Here is a 24,652-nt window from a genome sequence, read left to right as displayed (position 1 = left end):
CACACACACACACACACACACACACACACACACACACACACACACACTTGACTAGCTATGTGACTCTGGGCAGGTTATTAAGTGACTTTGCCTCAGTTTCCCCAACTGCAAAATGGGGATTATAATATAATACTTCCCAGGATTGTTACAATGATCAAAGATGATAATTTTTGTAAAGCACTTAGCCTAGGGTCTGGAGCACTTAATCAGCACTTAATGAATGGCTGTTTCCTTCCTTATCACAAAAACACCCACAGACCATTAGGATCTGGACTCCTGTATCCTGCACCCTTGGGAAGACGCCTGTCTTAGTAGCACTGCTGTTAACTCTGTGGGCAGGAGCAGCTGACATGCAAGATCTCCTCCCCTTCCCCCATTTTTATTTGTATTGTAACATACCTTCTCTTAAAGTACATGAAAGTAAAGAAAAGAGAATTAATGGTTAAGATATTTCTGTTACCAGCTACTTCCAAGAAATGTTAAAACAGTATTTGAAAAGATTAAACTACAATATTTCAATTTTCACTGTTACTAGTATTATAATGCCTTTCAAAAGCAAAACTACCGGTTGGGTTACAAAATTTGGAAATGAAGTATTTCTAAAACTTAATATTAAGACCTTTCCAAAAAAGTTTCTGTTCTTTCTCAAGGAGTCTTTTGAAACACTTAAGCTTAAAGCACAGAAAAAAAAAAATAGAACAGGTGCAACAATCCCAAATATCATTTAATGTCTAAATGATAGTAAAAGGTTGCCAACCCATAAAATTCAGTAAAATGAAACATTTTAATACATTGTGTCTCTTAACACTTATGGAAGATTGGCTATGTAGTATGGTAAAAAGTATGTTGGACATGTAGTCCTGCCTCTGACACATAACTAACTGTATGATTAAGAGTCACTTAATCTGTTTCAGCCTCTGTTTCCTCATCTGTAAAATGGGCATGACAGAAATATCTACCTCATAGATTGTAAGGCTCAAATAAGAGACCTTAAAACATCATATAAATGTCAGTGGTTTTCATTTGTTTCTGTATCAGCAATGTGAAACCGTAGTTATGCAAAAGTAAATTAAGAAAAGTCAGTCATCTAATATATTCATTGGGTGAACAAAAACAATTTCCTCATAACTAGAATAATGCCAATTTGTTTTGAAAGAAGAAACTGAATCAATTGGAAGACTAGTATAGCAGTTCCTAACTAATTCATACTAATTACTGGAAGCTTTGCAGCTGATGGAACTGTGATTTAGCAAGTAAACAAACCTTATCAAAAGAAAATTAGAGCTCTTGCTTTCCCAAATGTATTTCCCTCATTTATCTTAATAAGTGTGATTTAATTTTGTTTATTGGTGATCATTCTTCATGTTATATTAAGTTTACTTTGTATAATTAATTAAATCTTAGTAATAGGAAAACTAACTGCAGATGTCAACTTTTTTTTTAACCTCTTCTGGATCTGAATTGACCCCAATGGCTATAAATCCAAGAGTAAATTCCTAGCCAAGATCTTAAATACAGACAGGGACTAATCTAATTTGCAATTTGCCCCAAAGTCAACCTTGTACTAAGAGCAATCAAATCAAGAAAGCCCAGATGTCATAGGTCCTAGAACCTCAGCACTTAAAGAAGTAGTCCATCTGATTATAGAAGGATAATCTCAAAACCACAGAACACTTCTGCTCTCCAAAATGGAGTCTTTAGAAATAAACCTATCAAGAAATAAAGCAGCTGGTCTAATCCTCATGGAATCACATTTAGATCTAGAAAGAATCTCGGGTCACCTATTACAACTCCCTCACTTTATCAATGAGGAAAATGAGACTCCAATGAGTTGAAGTTACTTTCCCCAGATCACAGGAGAGAAGGGAAGAACTGATATTTGACTCCAAGGCTTCCAACTCAAAACCCAACATTCTTGGACAATGTAATACTTCTTCACTTTGCTGATAAGAAAACTGAAGCCCAGAGAGCTTTAATTAAATTATCTAATGGCACATAGTCAGCTAGGAGCAGGACTAGAACCTAGGACTCCTGACTCCCAAGCTGGTGCTCTTTTCACTATACCACACTGTCCTTCAAGTAGCAGATACATCCATCACACACCCTGCTCAAAGCAATGACTACCATCTCTATTTCTGACACTGATGCTGCCTCCAAGTTCTGTGCCAGACTCATCAGAGTCATCTCTGAGACAACATTTACATAAAAAGACACTGTAACTAACAAAACATTTCTCAATCATCCTACCTGTTCTTACCGAGCTCCTACCTCGTGATTCTGTATAAATTGGGGGGGGGGGTAGGAAGAGGGACGAGGACAATATAACACAATAAAAAGTTAAAATGTCAAAAAATAAAAGTAGTATTTATAGAGTGCTTTAAAGTTTTCAAGATGCTTCATAAATATTATCTCATTTGATCCTCACAACAATACTGGAAGGCAGTGCTATTATGAGCCCCATTTTTCAAAAGAGGAAATTGAGGCAGACAGTGGTTAAGTAACTGGCAAAGTAGCCAGTAACTGTCTGAGACCATATTTGTATTCAGATATTCCTAACTCCAGTCCAGCATTCAATCTACTACACACTACTTAATTGCCTCTACAGCTGTATTTTGTAAAACATATATATGCATATATAATATCTGTTACAGAAAATATATTTATATCTCTATAATTTATGAAAGATAATTGCCAAAAGCATGGTACATACATAAGAAAGGACTCTAAACTTAGAAGTAGATGAAACCTGGGTTCAACTCTTCCCTCTACAAATAAATTTAATGTAAACAAATTATACTTATTACTTGTTTGACCATAAAAAAGTCACAACCTATCTGACCCTCAGTTTCCTCAACAATAAAATGGGGGTAATAACATTGCAGGAATTCACAAGGTTATTATGAGGAACAAACAAGATGATGTAGAGATTTTGCAAACCTTAAAGCACTCTGGCCTCACTAAAAAAAAAATTAATAAAATATAGTTTAAAAGGGTGTGCAGCTAGGTGCCACAGTGTATAGAGAGACCAGCCCTGGGGTCAGGAGGACCTGAGTTCAAATCCAGCCTCAGATACATAATACTTCCTAGCTGTGTGACTCTGGGCAAGTCATTTAACCTTATTAAAAAATTTAAAATATAAAAATTAATAAAATTTTTTTTAAAAAAGCACTCTGCATCTTAGGAGTTTGGGGGAGAGGTGCCACTGAGCTACAGTGGGCCTAGAAAGTTTCATGGAGATTTTCTGTACTTAAGTAAACAAACAAACAAAACAAAACAAAACCATATAGAAATATGTAATAAAGGAGATATGCCTAGATATCAGAGTTCATGTTTTATTTGACCAAACCTTCCATTTAAATCAGTACTATGAGCTGGCAGTCAGAAGAGTTAACGTGATCTAAGATGGTATTAACAGAAATCTAGTGTACTGAACAAGGGAGGCAATAATCCCACTATATCCCATGCTAGTCTTAGAACCTCTCAAGAAATACTGGAACTTGTCAAGATAATCAGGGTGGAAAGGATAACAAAAACTTTATCATCCAAAGTACAGCTGATTCAATCAATAAACATTTATTAAGTACCAACTGTGTGCCAGGCACTGTGGTAAGCTCTGGGGATACAAAAAAAAAAGAGGCAAATGACAGTCTCTCCATTCAAGGAGCTTACAATTTAATGGAGGAGATAACAGGAAGACAAATATATGGAAACAATTTATACAGGATAAGTAAGGAATAATTAGCCAAGGAAAGGCACCATAATTAAGAGGGGTTGGGGAAGGCTTCCAGTAAAAGATAGGATTTTATTTTGGGACTTCAAGTAAGCCAGGGAGATCAGACATTGGTAGAGGGAGAGCAAGCATTCCAGACATTGGGGAACAGCCAGAGAAAATGGCTAGAGCCAAGAGATGGAGTGTATATTGTTTGTGGAATAACCAAGAGGGCAGTGTCAATGGATTGAAGAGTACATGCTGGAGAGTAAGGTGTAAGAAGTCTGGAAAGGTAAAAGGGGGCTAGGTTATTAAGGACTTCAAATGCCAAACAGAGCATTATGTATTTGATCCTGGAGGCAAAAGGAAGTCACTGGAGTTTATTGGGGGGAGGGGTAGAGAGTGGGGGTGTCAGTGTGACATGATGAAGTCTGTGCTTCAGGATAACCCTTTAGTGGTTGAATGGAGGATAGACTTGAATGGGGAGAGAATTGAGGCTGACAGACCCACCAGCAGGCTTTTGCAATAACCTAGGCATGAGGTGATGAAGGTCTGCACTAGAGTGGGGGCAGTGTCAGAGGAGAGAAGGGACCACACACAAGAGATGTTCAAAGGTGTAACTGACAAGTCTTGGCAATAGCTTGGATAATGGGGAGGTGAGAAATCATGAAGACTCCTATATCGTGAGCCTGAAGAACTGGGAGATTGGTATTGTTCTCTAAGATAATAGGGAAGGTTGGGTAGGGGGGATCAGGGGAATGAGGTTTAGGAGGAAAGATGAGTTCAGTTTTGGACATGTTTAGTTTAGACTATCTACTGGACATCCAGCTCAAGATGTCTGAAAGGCAATTGGAGATGTGAACTACAGGGACTGGATCGGCCTTGGCCCAAGTGTAAAAAACCTGGAAGTGGCCTGGAAGCTATCTTAAATTCCGTTCAGCAAGTATTAAATGTCTGCTATGTATGCGCAAGGGATCGCCCAAGGCTGGAGAAGCAATGGAGAAAGATGAAAATGAAATACAAGATAATTTTGGGAGGAAGAGAAAACTAACAACTAGGAAAATGAGGACACACTTCTTGCACTATGCAGCATCTCTAAACTGGGAAGAAAGATTAGTATTATTATTATTAGATTTAAACCAATACTTCACATCTAGATATGTGACCTAGATATAAAAGGTCGTATCATAACCAAATTTAGAGAAACATGGAAAATTATCTATAGATCTATGAATAGGAAGAAAGTTCATGACAAAACAATGAATAAAGAGGATCACAGATGACAAAATGGATCATTTAGATTGTATACAATGAAAATTTTTATACAAACAAATCTAATAAAGCTATGATTACAAAGGAAAAGAGGACAAGATCTTTGTAGCAAGTTTCTCTGATAAAGGTCTCTTATTCAAAATATATAATGAACTGATTCAAACACATAAGAGACATCCCCCAACTGATAAATGGTCATAGGACATAAATCCACAATTCTCAAAGGCACAGGCATATGAAAAAAAAAATGCCCCAAACCCCACTAATTAAGGAAATGAAAATTAAAGCAGTTCTGAGATTCTACCTCACACCCATCAGTGTGGCAAAGATGGCAAGAAAGAAAGAGAGAAAGAAAGAAAGAAAGAGAGAGAGAGAGAGGAAGGAAGGAAGGAAGGAAGGAAGGAAGGAAGGAAGGAAGGAAGGAAGGAAGGAAGAAAGAAAGAAAGAAAGAAAGAAAGAAAGAAAGAAAGAAAGAAAGAAAGAAAGAAAGACAGAAAGAAAGAAAGAAAGAAAGAAAGAAAGAAAGAAAGAAAGAAAGAAAGAAAGAAAGAAAGAAAGAAAGAAAGAAAGAAAGAAAGAAAGGAGAGGGAAAGGAAGGAAGGAAGGAAGGAAGGATGGAAGGATGGAAGAAAAAGAAAATAATAGATGTTAAAGGGACTATGGTTAAAAAACGAACAAACAAACAGGCACACTGATGCACTTTTGGTGGACTAGAGAATGGGTATGACCCTTCTTGGAAAGCAATTGAGAGTTATACATGAAAAGTTACTAACAATGTGTGCCCTTTGGTCTAGCAGTAAAACACTGTTGGGTTTATACCCAAAAGAGATTTTTTAAAAAGAGGAAAGTCTTTTACTTGTAAGAATGTTTATCATTGCTCCTTTGGTGGTAGCAAAAAGCTGGAAACTAAGAGGACGTCCAACAACTGAAAAAAAAAAATGACTGAATGAGTTGTGGTATGTGAATGTGGAGTACAAATATGCTATAGAAAATGAGAAAATTGATTATATCAAAACAATATGGAAAGACATCTATAAACTGATGAAAAGTGAAGTTAAGTAGAAACAAGAGAATAATTTATACAATAACAATAATGTAAAAACAAATAACTTTGAAAGCTGTAAGAATTATAATTGATGCAATGACCATTCATGATTCCAGAAGACTGATAGGAGATGCAGGGCAGAGATGTAACAAATTAGAGCATAGTCCTAAACATATGGCTCATAACACTTCTGATCAAACCAGATTAAAATTTAATTGGGAAACATTTAACAAAATGAATGAAAATATAACAAAAAAAGATAATATTACATTTTAAAACTAAGTCAATATATGGCTTCCAGGGATGCTCATGTATGGATTAATAACTTTTTTCCATTTAAGTTTGATACCACTGGTATAGAATAAGACATCTGTTTTTGTATACATCCAGCAAAAGAATATATTTTGTTTGATTAATCATATTTTTACAAGAAATTTTTTTCCAATTCAGTGGATAGTGGGAGGGAGATAAAATCGATTTCTGTTAATTTAAAAAATGGAGGTGGGAGTATTACAGATATGAAATGCTGCATGTACTTTCAGTTGAAGTCATGGCATAATTTGTTTTATTTAACTTTTTTATTTTGTAACAAGGGACCTCTCACTAAGTGAGAATAATTTAAATGTAATATAAAAATAAAACATCAATAAAACTTTAAAAGTTAATTTGAAAAGAAAGTGCAGAAGAGAGTGCAAGGTATAGAGAGACAGCTTTCAGTTCAATTTAAGAGCAATTAAAACTATTTTAATAGAACTGTCATCCTTCTGAAATAAGGCCATTTATAGATCATACTGCTTCCATTCAGCCCTTCTTGTTCAAACGCTGCCCCTCCCCCAACAAGAATCATTTTGACCTTGTTACTGGGTCCCTGAGAAAGAAACCAGGAAAGATATGCTTTGGCCTTTTCTTGCCAGGAACCAGGTGAATAAGTCACTTCCTGGCCATTTCCATTTATTGTGTTCCTGCCCCCCCACCCCAGACCCCATCTAGCTCCCTTTGAGTGCAATCTTCCCAAATTAAAACATAAATTCCTTGAAGGGAGAGACTTCCTTGCTTGCTTGAATTAGTATTCCCACCACTCAGCACAGTGTCTGGCACATAGTACCATCATCATATTGAATATTTTGTCAATCAAAGTGTTTGAACAATTGCTGGCTGTCCATCAGGACAGGAACATTGCAGAGGGTGTTCATATGTGGGTTAGGAGCTTGGACCAGATGTCATGCCTCTTCTAACTTAAAAGAGTTTCTCCTAAGAAGTAGACATTGAAGGATAAAGCAGGGACCAGGATAGGCTGAGACTGCACAAGGCTATTCCAAGACAGTAGAACAGGAGTCCCTAATAGGTCGATCTTTATCTATGAAATAAATCTTCTCTCTTCTCCCCCACCAATTGCTTGTTGCTCATGAAGAAAGCCAGTGGGGAGCACAGTATAATCAGAAGCTGCACCTGGTCAACCCTTAAAATACACATACCCTTCCACTGTGAAGTCTTAACACAGGGATCTTGTGGCTACAGAGACTCTGTAAAGTTAAACAATCAATGAGCATTTATCAGCACCAACCATACGCTAAACCTTGTGTTGTAAGTAGGGATAAATCAATCCCTACTAAGAAGGAACTTAAATCCTAATGGGGAAGACAAGAGCATATGTAAGTATATAAAAATAATTATAAAGAGAATAATAATACAAATAAGCACAAATTAAATATAATATGTGAGAAGGAAAACACTAGCAGTTGGGGGTAAGAGAGGAATTGGGAAGGTTTTCATGTAGAAGGTGGTGTTTAAGTTGTATTTGAAAAAAGAAAGGGATTCTACGAGGAAGAAGTTAAGAAAAGAGTGCATCCTAGGTATTTGCCAGTACAAAGCCAGAGAGATAAAACACAGGCTATCACGTGTGAGGGACAGAAAGGCCAGTTTGACCAGAATATAGTATGCAGGAGGAAGGAATGAGGCTGGAGAGGGGTTGTGATCAGGTGGTAAAGGGCTTTAAAAGCTAAACAGAAACCATCAAAACTGATGAAGTAGGAAAATGATGTGGTCGAATGAGTCCTTAAAGAAAATCACTTGGATAGTAGTGTGGACAATAAACTGGAGAAGAGGTTTGAGGCCAGATGACCAGTTAGAAAGCTCTTGCAATAAGAGCCTGAGCTAAGGTGATATCTATATGAGTCAAGAAGAAGGGGTGATGCAAGAGGTGTCGTAAAGATAGAAAAGGCAAGATCTGGCAACTGAATGAATATGTGGGATGAGTAGAAGAAGTCAAAGATAATTTGATAATAACTATCTTACAAACACGAGAGATTAGAAGGATGATAATGTATTTGAAATAAACTGGGAAAGTTGGAAGAGTATTTGGAGGGGAAAGTAATATGTTCAGTTTGGGACATATTAAGTTTGTGATGCCTTTAGAACATCTAATTTCAGATGTCCAATAGGCAACTGATATGGGACTGATGTTCAAGCAAGAGGTAGACTGGATATATATGTTGGTGAAGAATCTGAATAGAGATGTTAATTAAGTCCATGGGAACTAGTGAGGGTGAGAAGGAGTTGGGGAAGAGGGGGATGGGGTAGGGGAGAGAGAGATAGAGACAGGGAGACCAAGAAAGAGAATAAATATGAATATGAATAGAGGGGAATAGAGAAGGCCTAGGAGAGAACCTTGAGAAACATCTACATTTGGGTGACTTGATAAGAATAAGCCAGTCAAGCAGAAGGAGGAACACACAGCTAGAAGGAGTACCTGGAGAGAGTGCTATGAAAATGCAGACAGGAAAGAGCATGCAGGAGGAGAAGGTGGTCATCACAGTGTCAAATGGAGCAGATCTAACAACTAAGAGCTCGTTGATAACTTTGGAGAGAACAGTTTCAGTGAGTGAATGGAAGCCAGATTGCAAAGAGTTAAGGTATAAGAGAGGATAAAAATGGGAATTGATAGTGAAAGTTGTTTTGTTTTTGTTTTTTAAAGAACAGGGGAGATTTGAGCATCTTTGAAAGCAGTAGAGAATGAACCAGTAGGGGAGACAGAGGGGAGATACTGAGTTTGCAATCTACTGGTGATGACGGAATAGTTTCTTCCTCTACAGCCACTGACTGTGATTAATAGAGGGACAAGGAAGGTGGGGAACAGGAGGTGGGAGATTGTTAGCCAGAGTGGTACACGAATAGCAAAATTCAGTCTCCAAGAAATGTGGCAGAGTGCTGCCCTGGATCTGGGTTCAGGTGGCCCCCCAGTCCACTGCTGCTGCAACTGTTCCTCCATTTCCTCCTCCTCTGTGGCTGGAGGAGGACAAAGTCCTCTGACTCTAGATTCAGCACGCTTCACATTTGGCCATGCTGCCTAAAGTATTTATGTACAGAAGCATAAGAAATAAGGCTGGACAGGTAGATTCCATATCGTGGAGGGCCTTAAGGCAAAGGAAAATTTAGCCTTTGAGGTAGGCAACTGAAAGTTATTGAAAGTTTCTGAGCAAGAGAATGGCATTTTAAGAAGAAAAATACACAAGTGTTATTGATGAGAGATTGAATGGAGAAAAATAAATGGATATGAAATCAGGTGGATGTATTTTTTAGTTGTCCAGGAGTAAAGTAGCAAGATCTTATACTAGAATAGTGGTAGTGGGGATAGAAAGGATGAGTCAGGTTTTGAAATTTTTCTGCAAGAGATATAAGAAAAAAAAATCTAGATAACAATGACTGGGGATAAGAGGTATTAATGATGACTCAGGTTTTTAACTCAAACGATTAAAGGTTCCAATAAGAGAAATACAGACCCAAGCAAGGAAGGAGATGATGATATACTAAGTTTTAGAGAGAGAAATTGGGGAAATCCAAAGGAAAATATACAGTAGGCAATTAAAGCACAGGAAAATAAGAGCTCAGAAAGGTCAATGTTGGAAAAGCAAATATGGGAAGTCATACATATAAAGAGCATATTTAAAACTATGGGAATGGGTGAAATCTCTTCAAGGTAGGCAGGATAGTACTTTATTCGTATAATCAATAGTCAAAGCTAAAAAAAAAATTACTCAATAAAGAACACCAAAAATGGAATCAGAGTTAATAGTAATGAGAATACTCAAAATATCTAAAAGTATAGTACTCATTCATTGAAATAATGCAGGTCAGACCATGACTGTTACTTGATGGACTGCTGACTTGAAGTGGTTGACAGGTATGACAAACTTAATGGGGGCAGGAATTGATGCTAACATAAATAAACGAAGCACAAATTAAGCTGATCTCTGGGAAGTCACAACTTACTCAGAACCCAGAAAAGCTAAAGATCAAATGCTTTCAGTTACAGAAGGATTCAGCAACAATTTTTTTTTAAAAATCATTTTATCCTGAAACCAACTATGTTGCTGCCATCTAGATAAGTTCACAAAAAAAGAAATTTTTCACAATGAATTTTGTCAATGGCTCTGTGAAGATACAGCCATGAATATAATTAATTATTGCAAAGAAATTCAGAACCAGGTATGAAATTTAGACTTCCACTTCCCAAAAAACCCCCAAGCTTTTAGAGTTCCACATTTTAAAAGACACGTTAATCCACATTACTCAACTTGACTAGGCACAAAGAAGTTTGTTTCAAACACTGTCATATAATATAATGATTTAATAATAGTATGGTGAACAGCTGTGACTTCACCATATCAACATCTGTCCCATTTTCTAAACAAATTATGATACATTTAACATAAATTACCATAAGTACTTTTAAAATCCAAGTCATAAATGACTCACCTCACATTATGTTCTGATATTATATAACATCCTTCACCAAAGTCCTTCTTTCAATGCCTTCTCATGGCATGGAGGTGACCCTGAATTGTCCAAGGTGATGCTGGCCAAATGAATACAAGCTCTGTGCAGGTCCTACCAAGCTGGAAAAGCTTTGAGAACTGGGACTAGTGACAGATTATGTGGCTATCACTCAACAGTTCCCCAGAAGGCAAGTCACAGCTAATTTTTTTTTAATTTTGGCTATGACAGCTAATTAAACTGAGTACTAAAGCATGAAGTGATTGAGACCAGATGAAATATTAAAGTATTATATACAAAGAAATAATCACCAATCCATTTGGCATTTTAATATTTTTCCAAATTATTAACCAAAATTGCTTCTTTGCTACATGCTACCTTAACTATCAAAAGTTGGAAAAGGAGAGGAAAATGTTAAATGTACCATTATACCTCTTTTATTTATTTATTTGTTGCTTTTTGGTTCTGATATGTGACTTCATCAGCATAGGGAATACCCTTATATTTGCTCCAATAATTCAGGTCTGAAACTCCTCTGTAGCCTATAGTCTTCAAGTATCCTTGGGGCACTGAATGATTAAGTAACTTGCCCTTGGCCACACAACTACGTACAATGTGTCAAAGGCAGGACCTGAACTCAGATTTTTCCAAACCCCAAGCAAGGCTGGATCTTTATCGATTACATCATACTGCTTCTCATTATCCAATTACAACATGCCCTATGTAACTACCAAGAACTAGAGATAAGCTTGATGCTACAGGAAGGGGGAAAAAAAAACAAAACTATGCTTATCCTTTGAAGATTAGTGCCCCAAAGCCCTCTACCTTAGGATCATAGCTTTAGAGCTAGGAGAACCTCATAGAGGTCATCTAGTTTAACATGCCCATTTGACTAATGAGTAAACCATGGCTCAATGGGAAGAAGTGACTTTCCTTGGGTCACTAAGGCAGGAAAAAAAGCTTTAAGTCAAACTCAGATCCTGACTCCAAATTTAGAAACCTTTCCAGTATGCCATGCCATCTCTCTTTGCTGACAAACTAGAGTACTAATGTCACCTGTCAAAGTTTACACCAAACTTTCTGTTTTCATTTTCTTTAACACTTGGATTTCCTGTCTGCAATTCCCTTCTTCATATTTAATGTGAAAGGCATTGTTATTTTCTCCCTAGGCCTGAATGGAAAGAAAGCTTTACAGTAAGTATTTGTACTAGTTAAGTACCTCATAAGTCAAGCTCAAATGCCTCCTTGATTGATTACAATCTTCTAATAGTCTTTTTACAAAAATTATGAACACAAAGCTTCTGCTAATAATATAATCCTTCAGGTCAGATGTTACCTTTTAGGAAACAATTACTACTAGTATACTGCAGAAATGTGCATTAGCAAGTGGCAAAGTTCCCATTCCTGACTCAAGTAACTTTACTGTAATCACACTGTAAATGTCCTACAAATAATCTCACACATACCTATCTTAAAGTCAACATCAAAACTACTCAGGTAAATAGAGCTAGCAGAATTATCCACCTTGAGATAACAAAAAAGAACCTTGCAGATAAAACATGTTTTGCTAAGTTGTACTTCAATAAATTTGCTCTTTTCTTTTCTCAAAAGAAGTTGTGAAGTTTTGTTTTGTTTTTCAAATAAAAATTTTCCAAGAAAATTTTTACTGCAAAGGGGGAAAAAACTTCTAAATATAAGACACTATTTGGGGAAGAAAGTTATGTGGCCAATTTTTATAAATTATTTCATGGGTTAACATTATTATGACAAATGACAGAAAATGTCATTTATTTGAAACTTCTAAATCACCACATAAACTATTATGTATGGTTTAAATTAGGTAATCGTACATGAAATTGCCTGTCATAGAATGTGTATCTTTCTCTTTGTTATCATTCACTCCAGTGTCTCCTTTGTACTACTATTGCCCCCACCCAAAAAAAAGAAAACCAATTTTTGCTTTTCTGCTGTTTTACTTTAATTTTTACTGTGGTCAGTTCTGGAAAACATAATGCATTAAGTCTTTATATACTGGCTCAAAGAAGAAAAACATGTTTCTTAAGACTCTGAACTTCAGATCCTAGTATTCAAAGCCTGCCACATTTCTCGTCTTAGCCTTTACATTTTCATTTCATTTACCCAATTTCCAGATATAGCAGGCAACTCCATCCATGACTTCATTCTGCCTTCTCCTATCTCTCTGTGCCTTTGATCACACACTCTTTGTACCCATACCCTACCAAAAAAAAAAAGGAACTGGAATTCCTCTTTTGTACCCCATCTACCTCCTATTGAAAATCTTCCTTTCCTTCAGGGCCCAACTTAAATGTCACTCCTCTACCTAAAGTCTTCTCTGATCCCATATTCCCTGGCAAAGATGATACTTGCTTTATATTCATATCATTTTCCTTTATACCAGTTATTTGTACATATCTTTCTCTTATACACTTCATCCTTCATTAGAGTTTAAGCTCCTTGATGGCAGAATCTGGGTTCCATCTTTGTATCTCCAGCACTCAGGCAGTAGTTGGAAAATAATATTTGTAACTGAACTGATTTAACAGAGACAAAATCATATGGGGAAAGGATCAAGGAGCAGGTGTGGGAAACCTGTGGCCTCAAGGCCACTTGTGGACCTCTAGGTCCTCAAGTGTGGCCCTTTGACTGAATCCAAACTTCATAGAACAAATCCTTTTCCTGCCCTCTAGGAGGACCTAGAATCTAGGTCATCCCAAAGGGCAGGCATAATAGTATTCAAGGTAACCTTTCATATTTCTTCTTTCTGAAGCTTTAAATGAACCATGTATTGCAAAGAAATAATCAATGTCCATCAACACTAATGATTTTGTTTTAGGCAACACTATTCCCACCTCTAAAAAAAAGGAAGGAAGAAAGGAAGGAAGGAAGAAAAAGAAAATCTGAGGAATGAATTGAAAAGATAACACACCATTTTGTTCTGCATTTTGGGTGGGCAGTATTAGCATCTTCTAGTGACCTACAAGGTCATGTAATCAATTGTCCAAATGACAGATTCATCATCGAGACACCATCTTTCTACTCGTTCATTCAGAAAGTCCTGTTATGCTTTTAGCCCCTTTTCTAAACCATACAGTTGAGTTGAGGAAAAGGAAGGCAAAATTGGAGCTGAGCTAAGCACATGAAGAGTAGTGTTCTCCAGAGCAGTTAAATAGATAATAGAATTTAAAGGTTATGATGAATCTGGTTTAGGTAACATGGAGTAAACTTTGAATTGAGTCTTTATTATACATAAATTTTCTTAAGCCTCTCCTTTTTTCCTCCTCCATTTCAAACTGGACAATTCACAATACACTAGACAATTACAATTCTAGGTATATATCCTATTTATATGGTGCTTTATAATATCCAAAGTACTCTCCTCACAAGAACCTTGAGAGATATGTGACATGAGTGTCATAATACTCAGTTTGAGTGAAACAGATACTAGAATTTAAAAGTTATGATGAATCTCGTTTAGATAATACAGAGTAAACTTTACATTGACTATTGTACATAAATTCTCTGAAGTTTTCTCTTTCTTTTCCATTTCAATCTGGCTAACTCACTATACACTAGATGACTGTATTTTTAAGGAATATATCCTACTTATATGGTGCAAAGTACTGTCCTCACAACAACCCTGAGAGATCTGTGGCATGATTATCATTATCCTCAGTTTACATGTAACAATATTTTCCTTGCTAGAAGAAGAAAGGGCAAAGGGTCCAGTTTCACCAGCTTTAAGAATCACTTTTTAGTCTTACCTACTCACACAAATGCACACACTTCTCTTCAGCTCCATTTTTTGTTGACTTCTCACACTGGAATATAAGCTCTTTAAGGGCAGGGACTGGCACCTAGTAAGCCCTTAATAAAAGGCTTGTTGGTTTGTCTTACTCCTGAGCCAGGTGAAACCAGGGGCATTAGAGGAGTTATGAAGAAATCCCTACCCCAGCTTCTTTGCCATTTTGCTAATAGTAGTCCACAGACAATGAGATTTTAGTTAAAATTTAGACCTAAACTCTGATCAGATTCCAATAAGATTCCAGGATCCAGCAGAAGCAAAGGAGCTCAAAGGAATGACTTAAAAATCCTCAAAGGTTTCTCTTGCTTGCGGCTGACTTGTGGTTTTAACCACAATACAAATGGGGGCTTTTAAGACGCAGTACTATGCTTACCATCTTAGGGAGGGAGAGAGAAAATTTGGAACCCAAAACTTTTTTTAAGATGAATGTTAAAAATTGTCTTTACCTGTAACTGGGGAAAAAATAAAATATTATTTTTTAAAAAGAGGTAGTAATAGGCTTCTCCCTCCGAAGACTAGCTGGCACATGCAGGGAAGAAGCAGAATCACCCCATCCCTGCAGATGGCGGGAGACAGGAGCAGCAGCAGGTCAGCAGAGACCAGCACAAGGAACATCAGAGGTTGACCTACACCTTGGGTCTAATCCACTTCTCCTATTTTACAATGAAGGAAACTGAGACCCAGACGGGTTAAATGATCTGCCAAAGGCAAGCAGGAAAGCAACAAGCATTTATTTAGGGCTTACTGTGTGCCAGGCACTCACTGCACACATGCATGTGTGAGACAGGAGTGCTGCCTAGCTACATGAGTTTGTTCCCTACCTGTGTTACACTCCATGCATGTTCTCTGGTCACCAGGTTCCCTACAGGTATTCCTTTCCCCTTCCACCCTCCACCCCCCACCCCCATGCCATGCTACAAGTAGGGGAGTGTACCTCTATGCATAAGAAATCTTAGTCACTTATTTTTCTATGATTGATTATTCATTAGTGTCCTCTGGTTGGTCCAGCAAAAATAAAGACTTAAAGGAAGGCTTGTGTTCGAACTATGGTTTTCAGTACATGCTGACAAGGTGCCTTTAACCTTAGGTAGTCTTCTGGAGGAACATGCCCACATGTGAGAGGGAGCCCTCGGTACAACCTCCAGGTAAGGAAATGGAGGATTTAGAGAAGTGACTTGCCCAAGGTCACCAAACCCAGGAAACTCAGGTGACCTGCTGGCAAATCCAGACTAGTTTGTGTCTCTCCAGGACAGGTGTTTTTGGTCACTACATAAAACCAGAAGGGCATCTCTAAGATTCCATACTGAGGAGAAATGCTACATGTATTATCTTTTCTTCTGAATGCAGTAAAATCCCTATTAACAAGATTATAGAGTTATTATCTGTTTTATTTCCAAAGTTACTATTTATTTCAGTATCTCTTACTACAGATTTGTAAAGCAATGGTAAACCTATTTTCTCTGCAAACCAACTTTTTGTTAAGATAAAAATCTTCCCATTAGAAATACATTATTTAGTCAAGGAAACAAATTTTCCAAGATTTTTTTTTTCTTTACTATTCTGTAAAAATGTATGAACTTTTCTCATGAGCTCTGATCCTACTGGTAAGAAAAGGAAAAAAAATCACTTCAATTCAGTAATCAAATATCAAGGGCCTGCTACGTTAAAGGCACCAGTCTGGGTAACGCAGATGTAAAGACAAAAGGCAAAGCAGCACTCTGCTTGCTTCAGATGTGCTGATTCTATGAGTACTTTCTGTGTGTTGAAAAAAGGCACTCAATTAAGTGGGTCCTACTGGCCTAAAAGCTTACAAGAAAGTTAAGCCATTGACCTTTTTTTTTTTTTCTTGGAAGAACTACTAAACACATAAAACAGCTGGTCTGATCAGGAAAACTAAAGTAAACACAACTATGAGATCTTAGTGTATCTGGTGAATGATAACTGTTTTAAAAGTAAACTCTCCTTCCATTAGGGATTACAACAGATAAAACCCTGGCATGTGGAGATACCAGATATGGGGACACTCCTCTCTGCGTGTGCTGCCGCCCCCCCCCACCCCCACTCACCATTTGCATGGGATTTACAGAACTGATACAATTAGCAATGTAACTACAGCACTGGGTGATTAGCTGTGCACCCTGCAATAACCAACCTAACATCACTAGATTGTAAACAGTAGCATTCCAGTGGGAGAGACAGACAATACTTTGAAAAGAACAGAACAAAGGGCTTTGTCATTAGAGGTACTTTCCAAAGAACTCGAGGAGCTTCCATTTATCTGAGGCTCTCTATTGTTCCCATCAGCCTGACAGCTTAAACGTTTGTGATTCAAAGGAGCAGAGCCAATTAGAACTCAGCACTTGGAATTTCCTTCCATTCCCCCAGTTCCCTGAGACTGAATTGTCCGTCTGTGTGTCTCTCTTCCCCCCTCCCCCTCCTCTCTCTCAATAGTTTATATATGTGTGTACATATGTGTATGTATGTATGTGTGTACATATGCACATGTGTGTATGTAGGCATGTGTAAGTATAGCTATAGATACATTCCCTGTGTTCCCTTCCCTCCCCCAGCTCCAGTTTATATAATGGACTATCCCATAAATCTTTTTGGTGTCCTTCACTGCAGGATTATGTGCAGCAGGTACATAAACCTCATCACACACACACTACAGTCATGTTTCAAATTGCCCCCTTTACAACAGGGACATTTCCCAGGGGCCTCACTGCAGCAAACATAAGGCAGGAGAAGGCGATTTTAAAAAGACAAGGGCAACCATTCTGTAAACATCACATGCTGCTCCACCCAAAAATAAGGCGCCTTGGCCCCGTGAAGGTCACAGGCCTGTAAGTCTGCACAGATGTCTTTTGAGAAAGAAATGATGAAACCACCGCAGCAACATATGTCTCAATTGTGATGGCTCTTTGATGAAAAGTAGCACAAACCCAAAGTCCGTTCCATCATAAAGGTAATGATTGGCTGCCTTTTCTTTAGGATGTTGGAGCTTACTCCCATCGATATCATGGCATCTCTAGCCACATAAAATGCCAAAGTCTCTCCTTCAGAATGCCCACAAGAGATCAGCGTATGATTGGCTTCCATGGTATAGAAGGTCCCTTGTGAAATCAAGCACAATTTAAGTCTACGTTGTGGGTTCCTATTTGCTCCAGGATAAGTTTGAGAAGAGGCAAGGAGATCAAAAATCACAGATCCTTACAGCTAGGAAAGATCTCTGAACTCATCTAATCCAAATCTTTGATTTTATAGATAAAAGGTCTTGAGGCCAAGAAAGGTTATTGTCTAATGTCATAGAAATAACAGGTATGTGCTCTTCCACCACACCAAGGGGATCCAGTCTGAGGGGCCTAACGTCATTTGGGCAAAGTTGAAATGGTGGGCTGGGCTTGAAAGATTACCCTCTCCCACCCTTGGCCCTCATACCACTGTACCAAACCCACACCCAAGGCCTTTAAGCACTCACACCAGTCAAAGTTTGAGGCCACCTGTATAGTCACAAAGTTAGCTTTGACGAACACTCTACAGTCTCCCTCTTTTGATGAGGTTCAATCAACTGCAGGTGATGCAACCATTTCATAACCATCAAGAGCTAGAAATGGTACACACCCAACTAACTTTATTCTGACATAAGCTTTGTGATCCTTCTTTGGTCATGGGCCTTAGAAGCAGCACTTGGACTGGAAAGAACATCAGCTTGAGAGTCAGTAGCCCTGGGTTCAAAACCCAGCTCTGTCACTTAGCCCCTGTGGGATCCTGAACAAGTGGCTAAACCTCTCTGGGTCTCAGTGTCCTTGTATGTAAAATGAGGTTTAACTAGATGACCTAAGGAAGGTCCCTCCTAGCTCTAAATCTATGGTCGTTGTTTGGGAATTGTAACTAGTTTTATAAAAGGCTCTGATTATAATCTCAGCTTTTATATTAGTGTAGTTATACTGAGATCGTTTCAAATATGACATCTTTAAAAGGTACTTAATATTTTAAAAGAACACATGATGTGGCGGCAACATCTTATTAATGTGGGTTCTACCATTTCAGAATTTTTGCTTATTTTAAGGAAAATAAGGTAAAGTTTACCTTTGTCCTATTCATGAAGAAACTGATTCCTAAGTAAATTATTAATGTAAATAAGGTTATAGGAAAAAATATTTAAACTAGTTAAGAGAACAAACTTAAAATATTTTAGGCAACATAGAAATACCCATTTGTAGCAGATTTATATTACTTGTAAATATTTCCTATTTATTCATGAATATAGGCCAGTTGAGTTTTTCTATGATACAATGCTTTATTAGTCTAAAAATTCTATAATTCAAGTTTTTTCCTAATCCAGACTGGTCTTCCCAGCACTATACCAGTTTACACCACAGAGTTTTTAATGTAACTAGGGGTGAGGGGAGATTTTCCTGGAATAATGTGGATAAAAGAGGAAAAAAATTTTTTAAAATGAATCGTCTTCCAAAAGTCCTTTAGATCTGCTCTACAGTCTACAGTATTGAATGAGATAACACATGAAAATTGTGCAAATGATAGATAACACTGGCTATTATTTTCTCCCAACAAGTTGTTGCTTTTGATTTCCTTGAAGTCATCTGTAGGCACTGGATTTGCTAAAGTACACATTAAGGTGTGATGGATGGGAAGAGAAAGGAGACCACATACAGCTATCCCTACTGGTCACATTCCTTTCCGGACTGGGAATTTCCATAAGTAACAGCAATTATTGGGTTTCCTGCAATATGTAAAGATCAGCCTAATAAGAACTTCCTCCACACCCACCCCTTCTTCTTTTCTCCTTCCCCCTACCCTAACCAGAAATGTGAGTAGTTAGGTCTCATTTCTTGCTTTCCTATGGGCTACTTCTGTGTGACACTGGGGAAGTTACTTCACTTCTTTAGCAAAGTTAAGGAGAAAGGGCTCGATTAGATCAGGGGTGGGGAACCTGTGGCTCCAAGGCCACAAGTGGAGTGCAGTCCTTCATCAGTCACAGGGCTTCACTTGAGGACCTAGGGGGCCATATGTGGCCTCCAAGCTGCAGGTTCCTCACTCCTGGATTGGATGAAGTTGAAGGGTCCTTCCAGCTCTAAATGCTGCGGCCCTATTGTCCTCTGTGCCATTTTGGCTTTAGTGGGCTCCCTACTGATATCTGCCACAAACTCTAAGTCTTCACCATACAATTTTAGCCCTTAGTTACGTGCTACATTGCATTGTTCAAACTTTTGATAGTCACGTCTCCCTACCTTAGATGACAATTCATACTGGCCTTGCTTCTATCCAATCCACCTATTCCTACACCACACCCTGTGGTTAGTTCATATTAAAGAGCTTGTTGTGTTACTGAGAAAAGCAGAGAAGAGGAAGAACAAGGCTTCCTTGTGGCCCCACAGTGCTATCAATTTAATATGCCTTTACTAAGACCTTACTACCACCATGCTAGGTACCTGGGATAGAGAGATTAACAAGATAAATAAAAAGGTCAAGCCTTAAAAGATTTTATATATTCCACTAGGGGATGCAACAGGTAAATACAGTAACTGGGTGGGTGAGTGGGGGGTTAACCTATGTGACCTTGGGTTTTTAATTAAACCTCTTGGGGTCTGTTTCCTTTAATGCAAAACAAAGGAGTTGTACTAGATGGCATTCTGATATCTCTTCCAGGTCTCAATCTATGTTCCTCCACTAATGACTGGGGTGACCATGGAAGGTATCTCCCTTCCCAACCCCTCCCCAACCCCCCCCCACTTCCTTTGTAAATGGTACTTGAACTTAGCCTTCATTAATACTTGCCCATTAACTAGGACCAAATGAGATGGATACATGGGACATGTTGGACTCACACATGAGTGTCAAATATACTTTGTCCTCTCCTTCCCACTCCTTCCTACACTAAAGGACAAGATACCAGAATGCAAAGCCCATAGACGAACCCAGTACTATTTTTACCCCAAACGTGGTTTAAATCAATGATGTGGCATCTGAAAATAATCCTTTTAATAAGACAGCTGGACAGGAATGCAGAGGTGAAAACACCATATTGTGATTAGCACCAACCCTAGTACACAGTTCTCAAATGTCAATGAGATGGGGCAGGGACATCTAGCTTGTCTCTTGTGTAAATTAATGGTGGGCCTCTATCTGCATGGCTGATTTGGTTATTTTTCACATAAAATTATGAGAGGAGCTCATAAGTTACATGCAACGAAGGGGTAAATTCTCCAAATAGAGTAGAGAGACTTATCTATGTGCTTCCCAATCACATTTAATGTAATATTAACCTTCAAAGTAGCAATTCTCAAACCTACCCCAAAGCACACAACTACAAAAGAATATCACACCAAATATGTCATTGTTTTTGAAACTATTATCTCAGCTTCATTCACTATCAGTCAATATGAGAATGTTATTTTAATGTTAATGTATTCCTGGCCATTTTCTCCCAGCAGCTGAGCACATTTCGCTCTTTCATAATAACAGTATCCATAATGATCAGGAGTTCTGAGAGTCACAAAGAGGGTTGTTATAATGTGAATGAGGATACTCAAATCAAGGCAGGTAAGGTAAAGCAGATGTCTGCCACAAAGAGAGCTTCAGCAGCAGGGCTAATTGCAGAGGGAGTATGTTGGCCAATTACAGACTATAGTCACAAAGTCCTGACATACGCAAATGAAAATCAGCATTCCCCAATAGAGATTGTGACCAGCCTGGTGGGGTGTAAGGTTATAGCTTTTTTTTTTTGTTTGTTTCCAATGTGTGTCACAGAGAGCAGGTGTTCCTTTTTGAAGTGGCAGTTAAGTAGAATTAAAAAACCAGAGAGTGAAAGGTGTTAAAGGTGTTAAGGAAATGCAGAAAATTTCAGTACAGGCAATAATTCTCATCCCAACATCAACAGCATTTCACAGTAGCATCATTAATACATTATAACTAGGGCTTTTCCCCAGTTAGTGAGCCATATTGGTATGCATACCTGCAAAGGTATGCTTTAAAACACACACAGACACATGCACAGACACAGACACACACACACACACACACACACTTGAAATCTTTAATCTGCCATTGCTCCAAGACAGACAGATGTGAACAAGGCAGAGCAGTAGGCAAGCACCAGGAGGATGAAAAGAGGAAAAGAAAATTAGGGAATCCACCAGAACACCAGCCCTGCCTAGGGCCAAGGGTGGGAGTGTTAAATTGCTGGTGCCATGGGAAGAAGTGAGCACTAGAAAACAAATGGTTTTAGAAATCAAATTCTCACTATAACTAAACTTCATAGTATCACAAAATCCAGATATAATTTTATTAGGTCAATTACTAGCAACATCAACCAGTTAATCAGAGGCAATGCAAGCTAGCAAAAGGCATTATTAATGCCAAAGTATCAGCCTGCTGACTATCCCATTTGTAACATGGTTCCTATGGAATTATGTATTTTTTGTTCTAATATCTTGTTTTCACAAAACAAATTAATGACAACTGAAAATATGCTTAAAAGAGCCAATTCTATAAAAGTTATGTTCTCTTGCAAGAAATACTAATTTCTCTCCCTGTGCCCTCAGGTTTTACCTATGACATTTGGGTCTTATAGTATTTGTTTTATCATTTATAAAATGTTTATAAAGATGTTAAATACATCAATCCAAATATCCAAGTGTAATTTTCATTAGTATTGGTACTTAACATCATTTTCAATCAGGACACAAGTCAAAAGACTTTGTATTCCTTTTTTATCACTAATTCAGTAGAAAGCCATTACTAGTCTGTTCAATTTTAATTAATGAAATTCAACAAGCACTACTGGGACCAATAAAAAGGCAGAAATGAAAAACCGTCCCTACCCTCAAAGGGTTTAGAAAATGACAAGGCTAGCAAAAAGTTAGTCATCGGGAGGTTAAATGCGTGCAAGGGATTGTGCTAGATGTTATGAGGAATACAAATAAACATGAAAGGAAGTCTGGTCCCTGTCTTCAAGGAGCTTACATTCTGCTAGAAAATTATAAGAACACATATGTTTGAGAATAAAAGGTATGTTCTTCACAGAAGCAAAATTAGTCACAAAAATAGTATCTAGTGAATCGTACAGATGAATGCCACAGGATTCTGGAAGCAGGATTTTGGAAGCAAGAGATTGATACTGGATGGGATGATGTAGAAAGGCTTCCAAAAGAAGATGGTATGTGAGCTGAGCCTTGGAGGATGGGGTAGGGTTCCAACAAGTGAGAATAAAGGGAAGAGAATTCCAGGTTTAAACAAAAAAAAAGTATGTGCAAAGTTTGGAACTCTGAATGCACAAAACAGCCTGGGGGAGAGTCGGGATGAGTTACAACACTTTGGTTGAAATGAAGAATTAAATTGGAGAGTAGCAAGGCACAAGTTAGAAAGATAAGTGGAAGCCTCATTTTGCAGTGCCTGAATGCCAGGCTAATTAAATTTGGATTTTTTTTTATCCTTTAAGTGACATATAGCTACCAAATATTTTTAAGCTAGAAAGTATTGTTTTCAGAAGACAATCTGGCAGAGCTTGGCAGGACAGACCAAGCAAAGAGGTCAAATAGTCCAGGTGCAAAGTGATAAGGACCTGACCCAGGATGATGGCAATGAGAACGGAAATGAAAGCACAGATGTGAGAGAGTGTCAAAGGATTCAAAGCATTAATAATACAATGTACTTCCACAGAACTTTTCATCGGCTCTCTCATTAATTCTCACAGCACCCCTGTGAGGTATGTAGCAAATATTGTTATACGGATTTACAGACAGGAATTGAGCCAAAGACATTAAATTGCTTCAGCAGGTAAGAATGAGGGAGAAAAAGTAGAAGAGAAAACTTGGAGTAGCCAGGAAGGAAGGAGGAGTCCTTTATTGATATCAGGTAACACTAGGCTGGGCCATCACAAGCACATCTCCTTCAATGGAACATCTGAAGCACATGTGAAATGAGGTCCACCCTAAACAAAATGTAAATGTCTTACATATCCAGAAACCTTTGTGTACCTATCTTTTGAAAGCTATATAATAATATATCTTTATATAATTTTTTATTATATAAACTTATATAATATATAATATATTTATATATAATGTTATAAAATTGTGTGTTTATATAATAATGTATATGTAACAATAAATAACAAGCTATATAATAATTTATATATTTATATAATAGCAACAATAATTAAAACAACAACAGTAATAATAGCAGCAAGCATTTATATAGCACTTTCAGGTTTGCAAAACACTTTACAAATATCTCATTTTATCTGTACAACTACCACAGGAGGGAGAAGAGGGTGAATGAGGGAAGTGGGGAGAGAAGAGAGTGGGAGGGAGGGAGGGAGACAGAGAAAGAGATAGGACTAAGGCAATAGACAGAAGTTAAGTGACTGAAGCCACATTTGAACTCACATCTTCCTGACTCTAATAGGTCCAGTGCTCCATGTCACCTACAAAACTAAATAAAGCAAACAAAAAGGACATATCTAAGGAACATAGCACTTTCAGGTTTGCAAAACACTTTACAAATATCTCATTTTATCTGTACAACTACCACAGGAGGGAGAAGAGGGTGAATGAGGGAGGGGGGAGAGGAGAGAGTGGGAGGGAAGGAGGGAGACAGAAAAAGACATAGGAGACTAAGGCAATAGACAGAGGTTAAGTGACTGAAGTGACATTTGAACTCACATCTTCCTGACTCTAATAGGTCCAGTGCTCTGTGTCACCTACAAAACTAAATAAAGCAAACAAAAAGGACATATCTAAGGAACACGGGGCAGCTAGTTGACGAAGTAGAAAGAGAGCTGGCCCTGGAATCAGGAAAACCTGAATTCAAACCCAGCCTCAGACACTTACACACTGTGTGACCCTGGGCAAGTCACTTAACCCTGTTTGCTTCAGTTTCCTCATCTGTAAAATGAGCTGGAGAAGGAAATGGCAAGCCACTCCTGTATCTTTTACGAAGAAAACCCCAAATGGGGTCACAACTGAGTCAGACACAACTGAAATGACTGAACAACAACAATAATCTA

The 24,652-nt window shown here is 37.9% G+C and overlaps 1 protein-coding gene across 2 annotated transcripts in view; it reads right to left on the bottom strand.

The window, feature by feature from the left end:
* RNF152 (ring finger protein 152) overlaps positions 1-24,652 on the bottom strand; it is a 100,874-nt gene that overhangs the window by 62,610 nt on the left and 13,612 nt on the right. The gene's annotated exons all lie outside the window — the stretch shown is intronic.

The sequence above is a fragment of the Vombatus ursinus genome, unplaced genomic scaffold, assembly GCF_900497805.2.
Source record: "Vombatus ursinus unplaced genomic scaffold, bare-nosed wombat genome assembly UNPS02014791.1, whole genome shotgun sequence".
NCBI lineage: Eukaryota > Metazoa > Chordata > Mammalia > Diprotodontia > Vombatidae > Vombatus > Vombatus ursinus.
Note: the sequence above shows the minus strand (reverse complement) of the source record. Positions and strands in the feature narration are given on the sequence as shown.